Source organism: Vicia villosa, unplaced genomic scaffold (assembly GCF_029867415.1).
Source record: "Vicia villosa cultivar HV-30 ecotype Madison, WI unplaced genomic scaffold, Vvil1.0 ctg.000622F_1_1, whole genome shotgun sequence".
Lineage (NCBI taxonomy): Eukaryota > Viridiplantae > Streptophyta > Magnoliopsida > Fabales > Fabaceae > Vicia > Vicia villosa.
In genome coordinates, this window is record NW_026705280.1 from 330657 (window position 1) to 340388 (window position 9732).

General features: G+C 30.8%; 1 long non-coding RNA gene across 1 annotated transcript; it reads right to left on the bottom strand.

Annotated features, from left to right (window-relative positions):
* Positions 1-228: 228 nt before the first annotated feature.
* On the bottom strand, positions 229-824 carry LOC131629946 (uncharacterized). The gene is made up of 2 exons (XR_009292162.1): positions 699-824; positions 229-614 (listed from the first exon to the last, which is right to left on the bottom strand). It is a non-coding gene; the product is annotated as an uncharacterized LOC131629946 (long non-coding RNA).
* Positions 825-9732: the final 8908 nt, after the last annotated feature.

Here is a 9732-nt window from a genome sequence, read left to right on the forward strand (position 1 = left end):
TGAACATGTCCTTATAAGTGAGGGCAATCTTCACCCTCCGCCAATTGAAGACTTGAGAGAAGTTTGTTCTTCTCTAAGATAAAGTTCATTTCAGTATTGAACAGACCTTATGAAGTCACTATCGTTTACACAAATCAGCGAGTAAACATGCCTAGCATATTTGGTGAAGTTCTAATAGTCAATGTTAACAATATTTTGACATGAAAAATAAAATTTTAGAATTTCAAATTAAACTAAAATTATTATCAATTTAACTAATAAAGATATTATGATATAGATGGTGAAGTTGAAAGAAAATGCGATATACTTGAATTGGAGGTCATGCATGGTGATGTACAAAATATATAAAAGAAATAAAAACAATCTAAATAATACTCTTTACTATTTTTTTTCTTTCTTTTCATTAATAATATTTGTGAGAACAAAGAACCAATTCTTCTTCTTCATGGCATTTGTATAACATGATATTCAAGTTCTTCATAGTGTTTTCCTTTTGAATGGATATTCTTCAGTGTCAACAAGAACACATTTGTAATTAATGCACCTCATAACAAAATATTCCGGAAGTAATTTTTGGGGACAATCATCATCATCATCACATTCATAAACAACTGCTGTTATGAAAAGAGAATGAAATCATGCCACTAAAATGTAAGAAGTGATGAAGGAAATTTGAAAAAGGATAAAAAATAGCTTACCTTCAATTTCTCTTGCAACAATAAATAGGAAATAGAATAGAATTATAACATCAATAAGAATTTTACTCATATTTTTCCCTTTAGGTAAAAATAAAAATATAATTTGATCTTTTTATAGTGTCTAAAATCTATATTCTCTTAAACACATATCAAATAGTTTTTAGCACTTATGTTTTTTTTTTTTTTTTGTAAAAAACCCTTTTAAAATTAGAATAATTATTCTATTATTAAAAAAAGGTACTAGAATCATTATTAAATGTTTTTTAAATAGATTAATGCATTGTCTTTGTCTCTTTAGCACATTTAATAATTAAAAAAATTGCTAATTATAAAATTTATTATTTTTTAATTAAGTTTTATTTCTTAAAGGTTCATAACAATTGGACTTTGAAAATGAGTGTTATAGTGACAATCTAAAAAATCATATTTTGTACATATCCAATAGCAAACTTCATTTTTTTTTATTTCTTATACAATTTTATTTGTTCATGTTGTATTTTTGTAAGGTATTAAAACAAATCATACTTTAGAATTTTAATTTATAAAAAATTATTTGAGTTGGATCCAAGGATAGTTGTTTACCCAAAGATGAGATGGAGAATTTTGGAGTCCATCTGCTCGAGTCTGGTGGAGGAGTGATATTAGGAAACACTTTAACCTGTGACAGTCACACCTGACATCTTAAATTTTAAGGTTAGAATAATGTTTATAGGTTTAAATACACTTTTGATTCCTGAAAGTTAGCGATTTTTTTTTTCTGTTTCTGTAAGTTTTTTCTTTTTAGTCCATATATTTCACTTTCGCGTTCGTTTTAGTTCCTAAAATCAAAATCCGCAGAAAGATCCACAGGAAACCTGCAGACTTTCCTACGGATTTTGGCTTTGGGGACTAAACCTCAAGCAAAAAGTAAGATATAGGAACTCAAACAAAAAAAAATTACTTACAGGGACGAAAATCAAAAACTCGCTAACTTACAAGGACTAAAAGTGCATTTAAGCCATGTTTATATTTTAAGGTTAAAATAACGTTTATTAGATATTGACTTGCCTTTTAGTATTTATAGTTTATATTTATAGTTTGAGACTCTAAACCCTTCTTCAAGAGACACCTATTTCAAAGAACAGTTGTCAATTGATCATGCGACCTTGTTATCCAATAGCCTAAGATAGTTAGGTGACTTTTATCTAGTGCGCCTCTGGGGTGGGTATATCTCTTGGACTGACTATTTTTTTTTTTGGAAAAACCAAGAAATTACCATTGTAAATAAGGGAAAATACTCATTGTGGCCCCTTAACTATATATTTTTGGATTGTCATTTAAGTTTTTTTTCATGTCACCTTAGTCCTTTAACTATTGAAACGTTGTCACATTTGTCCTTTCGTTAATGGTCGTTAATCAAATCCAAAAACACCTTCCAAGTGGTATGTTACTTCATGACGTGGATGTAAGACTCAATATAGCAAACAAAAAGTTCATTATTGTACATCTGCGTTTGAACCCTAAGCTAGAGAGATAGGAAGGCGATTTCCAAGGAACGAATTGGAAGAAATGTTTCAACCTGCGTTTGAAGATGAAGGATAGAAAAACACTTAGAAAGGGGGGGTTTGAATAAGTGTAGTCTTAAAAACTTGAACGATAAAAACAATTTGCACAGTTATTTTTATCCTGGTTCGTTGTTAACTAAACTACTCCAGTCCACCCCCACGGAGTGATTTACCTCACCTGAGGATTTAATCCACTAATCGCAACAGATTACAATGGTTTTCCACTTAGCCCACGACTAAGTCTTCTAGAGTATCCTGATCACAACCTGATCAATCTAGGAACAAATGCTTAGACACAAGCTAAGACTTTCTTAGAGTATCCTGACCACCACGTGATCACTCTAATTACAACTGCTTAGACACAAGCTAAGACTTCCTAGAGTTTCCTGATCAACACTTGATCACTCTAGTTACTTACAAATTAATATAATCAAATATGAGTTTTACAATGCTTCTAAAAAGCTATAATCACAACAGTGATATTTCTCTTAACTTTTAAGCTTAATCTCACTAATATATTACAACAACAATGTAGTGAGCTTTGATGAAGATGAAGTTTCTGAGCTTTTATTTGAACAGCGTTTCAGCAAGTTTTTCAGAATAAGTTTGTTCAGAATTGGTAACCTTGCTTCTCATCAGAACTTCATATTTATAGGCACTTTGAGAAGATGACCGTTGGGAGCATTTAATGCTTTGCGTGTTCCGTACAGCATTGCATTTAATGTTTCACGCTTTTGTCAACTACCTCGAGCCTTATTCACGCTGTGTCTACTGACGTTGCCTTTAATAGCTTCCAACGTTCCTTTTGTCAGTCAGCGTAGCCTGCCACCTGTACTTTCTTCTGATCTGATGTTTATGTATACAACGTTTGAATATCATCAGAGTCAAACAGCTTGGTGCATAGCATCTTCTTGTCTTCTGACCTTGAAGTGCTTCTGAGCGTGATACCATGAGAACTTCAGTGCTTCTGCTTCTGATCTCAAGTTCTTCTGATGCTTTCATAGACCCATGTTCTGATTCTGCCTTGACCATCTTCTGATGTCTTGCCAGACCATGTTCTGATGTTGCATGCTGAACCTTCTGAGACAAAGCTTCTGAGCACTGATTTGTGCATACTCTTTATATATTTCCTGAAAGGGAAATTGTAATGTATTAGAGTACCACATTATCTCACACAAAATTCATATCCTTGTTATCATCAAAACTAAGAGTATTGATCAGAACAAATCTTGTTCTAACAGAAGACCCATAGTCTTGCTAGGGATTGAAGATAAATTGAAGACGAAGTTTTGAATACGGGTAAGTATGATTTGCATGTTTTCATAACATAATGAAAAATTTATGTATGTTTAGGGATTTCATTCTTCTGTAGATTTAGGGGTTTCATTCTTTTGTAGATATAGGGATTTATGTACATTTAGGTTGTTTTTTTTTTAGATTTAGGGATTTATGCACATGTAGGGCTTTGCGTGTTTGTCCCAAAACGGTGCTAGGTCAAATTATTTTGAAACTGTTGTAGAGCTTTGTGTGTTTGAATAGGGATAATGGACGAATTTCTGGAACTCAAAATTCATCACAGTGGTGAATTCATCGATCCTAAACTAAGTGTGTATGAAGGAGGACTAGTAGATGATTCGAAAGTAGATGTTGATAAGTGGAGTTATTTTGAGTTAGTTGGTGTATTTAATAAGTTAAGTTATAGGGAGATTGAGCCAATAATATTACAAGGACACTACATTTGGGATGAATGCACTTGTTGATGACAAAGGTATTTTAGAAATTGTCGATCTTTACATGGTAAACTAAAGTGTTGATATCTATATTCAACACACTTTATGTCAGCCTGATATTGTGATAGACCTGTTGATGAGGGGCCTAAAAACATTGTAGATGAGGTGGAAGAGTTGCTTAATAAAATGCATGGTGACATTGTATATGAGTTGAATGATGGCAATGCTTGTGAGGGGGAAGGTAATGTTGGATTGAAGGATGGAGATGTTGGTGTGGAGGAAAGTAATGTTAGATTGAAGGATGTCAATGTTGAAGTGGAGTCAGTCAATGTTAGAATGGAATCAACCAATGTTGGAGTTGAATTAACCAATGTTGGAGTGGAATCATCCACTGTTGGAGTGGAGGATGTCAAAGTTGGAGTGGGATCAACGAATGTTGGAGTTAAATCGACCAATGTTGGAGTGGAGGATGTTAATGTTGGAGTGGGATCCGAAAATGTTGGTGAGGTGAGTGATGAGTACAACTCTGATGACAGTGAGGATGAAAGCTTCCAATATGATAGTGCTCTTGAAGTAGTTTTTGAGGATGACTCTGATGGGTATGATGAGTTGGAGGAACATGAACTTGCTGATCTGATTGGATATGAAAGTGATGGAAATGGAAAAAGGAAAGAAAAGTGGGAAGAAGATAAAGACGAATTTAAAGGGAGTGATAATAACAATGAAGATTTGCAAAGTGAATGTGAGAATGATGATAATAGTGGTGCTAAAAGGAAGAAGTGCCTGATTTTCAAGTTACATAAGGATATGCCCAATTACAAATGGGGGTAGGAATGTATTTTAATTCAAAAGTGATATTAAGGAAGCAATAACCTCATATGCTTTTCAAAATGGTGGAGACCTGAAGTTAAAAAAAGACAAAAAATAAAGGTGAAGGTGAGATGTAAAGAAGGTTGTGAGTGGGAGATCTATCGTGCCAAGTTTCCAAATGAGGAAACTTGGCAAGTAAGGAAGGTAAATGACTAACATAATTGTATTAGAGAGTATAATGTGAATATGATGAGTACACAGTGGTTGACCAAAAGGATTCATAATTCCTTGAAAAATAATCCTAGGATGAAGGTAAAGGATGTTAAAGCACAGGCATTGAGGAAGTGGAATATAGGGGTAAACAAAACTAAAGCGATCAGAGCAAGACTTGCTGCTAGGGACAAGGATGATGGTTCTTTCTTAAGGGATTACATAAGAATCTATGACTATTATCATGAACTGTTAAGATCTAATCCAAGGTAAACAGTTAAACTAAATGAAGAATCTGTTCAAGAAGGTTTCTCTCATACACATTCATTTCAGACCAGCAAAAGGTATATAAACTTGATTTTCTGTTATTGTTACATTAAATTTTCCTGTTGTGTAAACTTGTTAATTTTCTATTAACCGAAAATACCTTGTTTACACTTGAACGTTAAATTTAAATATTCACTGATATTTTCGGAAATACATTTTTGAAAATATTTTTTATGCACCCCATGCAATATAATTTTATATTAAAATAAAAGATTTGCTTATGTTTTAATGGTGATGTGAGATCTATTTTATTTTATTTATTTTCTTTGCATTTTCATTAACAAATTGAGATTAATTTTTTCTTCTACTTTTTTTTTTTTGTTTTGGATTCAACTATTAAATATTTTTCTTATTTCTTCCTGATGCAACTATATTTATTTTGATATATAAATGGTTAAAAATGATTTATTTGTTTTATATTCCTATTTGTTGTGTTTTAGATGTAAAGTATTGGTATAGAAAAACAATACTTCTAATTATAAAAAATAATAATTTACTTTTAGTCTACTTGTCTTTCTCTTCCTCTTTTCTTTTCTTCTCGGTATATATATTTTGTTATTATATTTTTATAGTGAATTATTTTAATTTACTTATCTCCATTTTAAAGTTAAAATGAATAAAAGATGATTAGCATAAAGAATTGGAAAAAAAAACATTTGAGTACTTTGACAAAATAAGTTAGAAAAAAAAAACACAGACTGCATAATATGATACGAACAAATTATAAGAATGAGAAAGAGAAGTAATTAGAAAAATAAGAGTTTATTTCGGATATATATTTTCGAAACCCACCATTGGATGAATTCGGAAATACATCTCCGAAAGCACCCATAAAAAAATGTGGTGCATTCGAATATGCATCTTCGAATCCAATGGATAAAATTGAAATTTCGTCAAAAGCCTCTAAAAAAATTAAAAGGTGTGCAAAGAAATTTCAACGGAGAAAAGAGAATTGTCTATGACCCATAGAGCAACAACATATTTTATTCTTTCCTATTCAAAATTTAGAGGGTAACAGCCCCAACACATAATGACTTGACCATGGTCCATAACCAATTATAGAATTTTACAATAAATAAAAATTATTATCAATTTAACTAATAAGATATTATGATATAGATGGTGAAGTTGAAAAAAATGGCATAGACTTGAATTGGTGGTCAAGCTGATGTCCAAAATATATAAAAGAAATAAAAAACAATCTAAATAATACTAATTAAGAGCTGGTCAAATATTCTAGTTAGTATTTTTTCTATACCTTTGATTGTATATCAAGTGTAGTTGGTCATATTCGCTTAACTATATGTTATAGAGTCATTAGAAGACTCCTGCTTGTGTGCTTGAGTAGTGAAGTCTCTTGCTTGTGGGCTTGAGCAGTGAAGTCTCTTACTTGTATGCTTGAGCATTTGAAGTCTCTTACTTTTGTGCTTGGGCATTGGAAGTCTAATGCTTGTGTGCTTGAGCATTTGTAATCAGATTTCGTTATAATGAAAATCCCTTGGAGGTGCAAGTGGGGTTGACAACTCCTGAGTTGTGGGAGGAACCAGGATAATTTCTTGTGTCTCTCTTTCATTCTTCTCTTTCTCTTAATTACTTTACCAGCTACAATAATAATCAAACTCTGACTTAGATTCTATCCTTACGATTAGAATCTGATAAGAGATTTGAAAGAGAAAAAGGAAAAAAGTTAACACATTTCAACCCCATATCTTGTGTTTTTCTCACCTTCATAATACTTTCTCTTTCTTCTAGTAAGTTTTTCATTGAAAAAAATAATAGTTTTAAAGGTGAAAACAAGGTGTTTTAATTTACTTATTCCTTTGTTTAATTTCTTATGTATGTGAGATAAATCATTATAAAAGAAATATGCAATTACCTCATCATCTTCATGATTTTCCATGAGACAGATGTTTGTTGCTTCCTCATCTGAGGATTCCATGTCATTTTCATCCCATACGATGTAGGCTTTATTAGCTTCTTTTTGTGGTTTTTCAAACTTTATTGGATTTTGATTTTGGTTCCTTCTCTAATTTTGGTTCTAGTTTTGAGGGAAATTTGGTTTACATATCTTTTCTTTCAGCATTATAATATGTAGCAACGAATGAAGATCTACCTTCATTTTTATGTTAATCATCTTGTTGATTTTAATGCTTCATAAATCTTTTGAAGTTTTTAACAAGCAATGTCATAGTTTCATTAGAGTTAGAAATTTTTTTCTCGAATGTCATAATTTGAACAAGCAATGTCACTTTTTCAGCTACATCTCGTGCTACTGCAATTTACCAAATGAAGAATCCAAATCCTATATTCAGAAATCATAGTGACTATAGGTTTTCAACTACGATTTAAGCATCTCAGAACTTTTAAAATCAAATTCTCATTTTAAAATATATCCTCATTGATCTCAAGTGATTCACAAAGTAAATGAATTTTTTTTGCATATCAAAAATATTTTCTCCAAGTTTCAGTCTAAAGATTCCATACTTATGGATTAATGTGTTTATTCTAGCCCCTTTATATCATGTGTTCCTTCATGGATAATTTGAAGGATGTCTCACATTTCTTTGGTAATCTCGCAATAAGAAACACGCAAAAACCCACTAAGACCAAGAGTGGTAGTGATTATATTTTTTTTAGCTTTTAAAATGCACTACACTTTTTATTTTTTTCTTTGGTCCAATCATTATCTTTTTTTACCACTAAGCTATTAACTTGAAGTGTGGGAATAGACTTAACATTTTTCACATCTTTCTAAATATCATAATTCATCCCTTCTATGAAAATTCTCATCATTTCTTTCCATAAAGTATACTCATCTCCATTAAAGAATGGGTTGTTTAGTGAATCATTTGAAGTTATTCTTACTCGCTGGGACAATTAGTCTTATAATAGGAGTTAAGTTTTGATTTTACTTGTTGAAGAAGTGAATCCAAACACAATAAGGGAAATTGAAATATTCTAAATCTATAATTAATTAAAAATATTTTTAATTTTAAATCGTTTATGTTAGAGGATCATAATTAGATAAAAGAAAAATGGCAATGAAGAGATATATGTAGCATAAACTTATTGAGAAAAACACTATCAATTATAGAGCCTTGGAGAGAGTTTGACATATGCAAACTAATTTATTAAAAAATTAGTAAGAAATTCATGATGAACTATGACTGAATGAGAGATAAACCAATTTGTTAACTCATTCACAAAATGGTGATAAAATAAAGTTTGCATTGTTGCTTATATGAAGGAGAAAGAAAATTGGATTGTAAACCAATTCACAAAATGAAGAATTTAACCTGCCACCCTTCACTTTATATATAGCACCCCTAAAATATGTGTGCTTTTACCGTTATACCCTTCTTTAAAGTTATTGATTTCTCGTAAAGTATGACTAAATATAGAAAATTTCAAAAGTACATCGGCAATTTTGAAATAATGTGCAAAAATATCAGAAATTTTAAAATTTCTGGTAAAAAATCACAACTTTCATGAGTTTTTATCAGAAATTTTAAAATTTTGGATAAAAATTTATTACTTTCATGAATTTTTATCGAAAATTTCAAGTATTTACGACATAGACTTTTTTTTTTAATTATTGGTATTAGTTCAAAGATGTCGGACTTTTTAAAAAATCGGTATAATTTTATACCGGCAATTTTAAAATGACCTATCAAAATTTTGGTTTGTTACCGAAAATTTATAATGAACTACCCGAAATTTTGTTTTCTATTTTTGAAACTTTATCCATGAATAGTTTTGAAATTAATAAAATATGTAAGAGTGTAAGGTTTAATCTTTGGATTAAATTGTCCCTAAAATGGTACTTAATTTATTGCTTTTGGGCTTAATTGAGTCTTATTTGTTTTTTTTTTTCACAAATGGACTAGACTTTTAAAAATTGTTCTCCATTTATTGCTTTTGGGTTTAATTGAGTCCAATTTGTTTTTTGTTTCACAAATGGACTAGGCTTTTAAAAATGGTACTAGATCAGTTAAGAGAAGAATTTTCTCCTAAGAGTGTTAGACTATTGGTTTTATCATGTGGCCAAGTTCCAACTCAAATAGAGACATCTAACTTAGTTGATAGTTTTTCTGTTTCTTAGACCAAGCCAACATGCAAGTAAAGGAGAACATATTGTATTCCAAGAGGTAATAACTAATTGCATAATGTTTATATTTATTTAGAAGATTTTCTGACATGCATATATAAAAAATCCTTACACACATGTATGGTATAAAATTGGAACCTAACACAATCACAATACAATATTGGGATGGATTTAAAATATCATAATACAATGTCATGGAATCATCCAAAGCATGAAACAGTAACTGATTCTTCTCCTTTGACTCAAACTGTCTTTTTTGCTACTAGCTTCATAGCCTAACACAATGTTTGGCTTTTTCTTTGTAG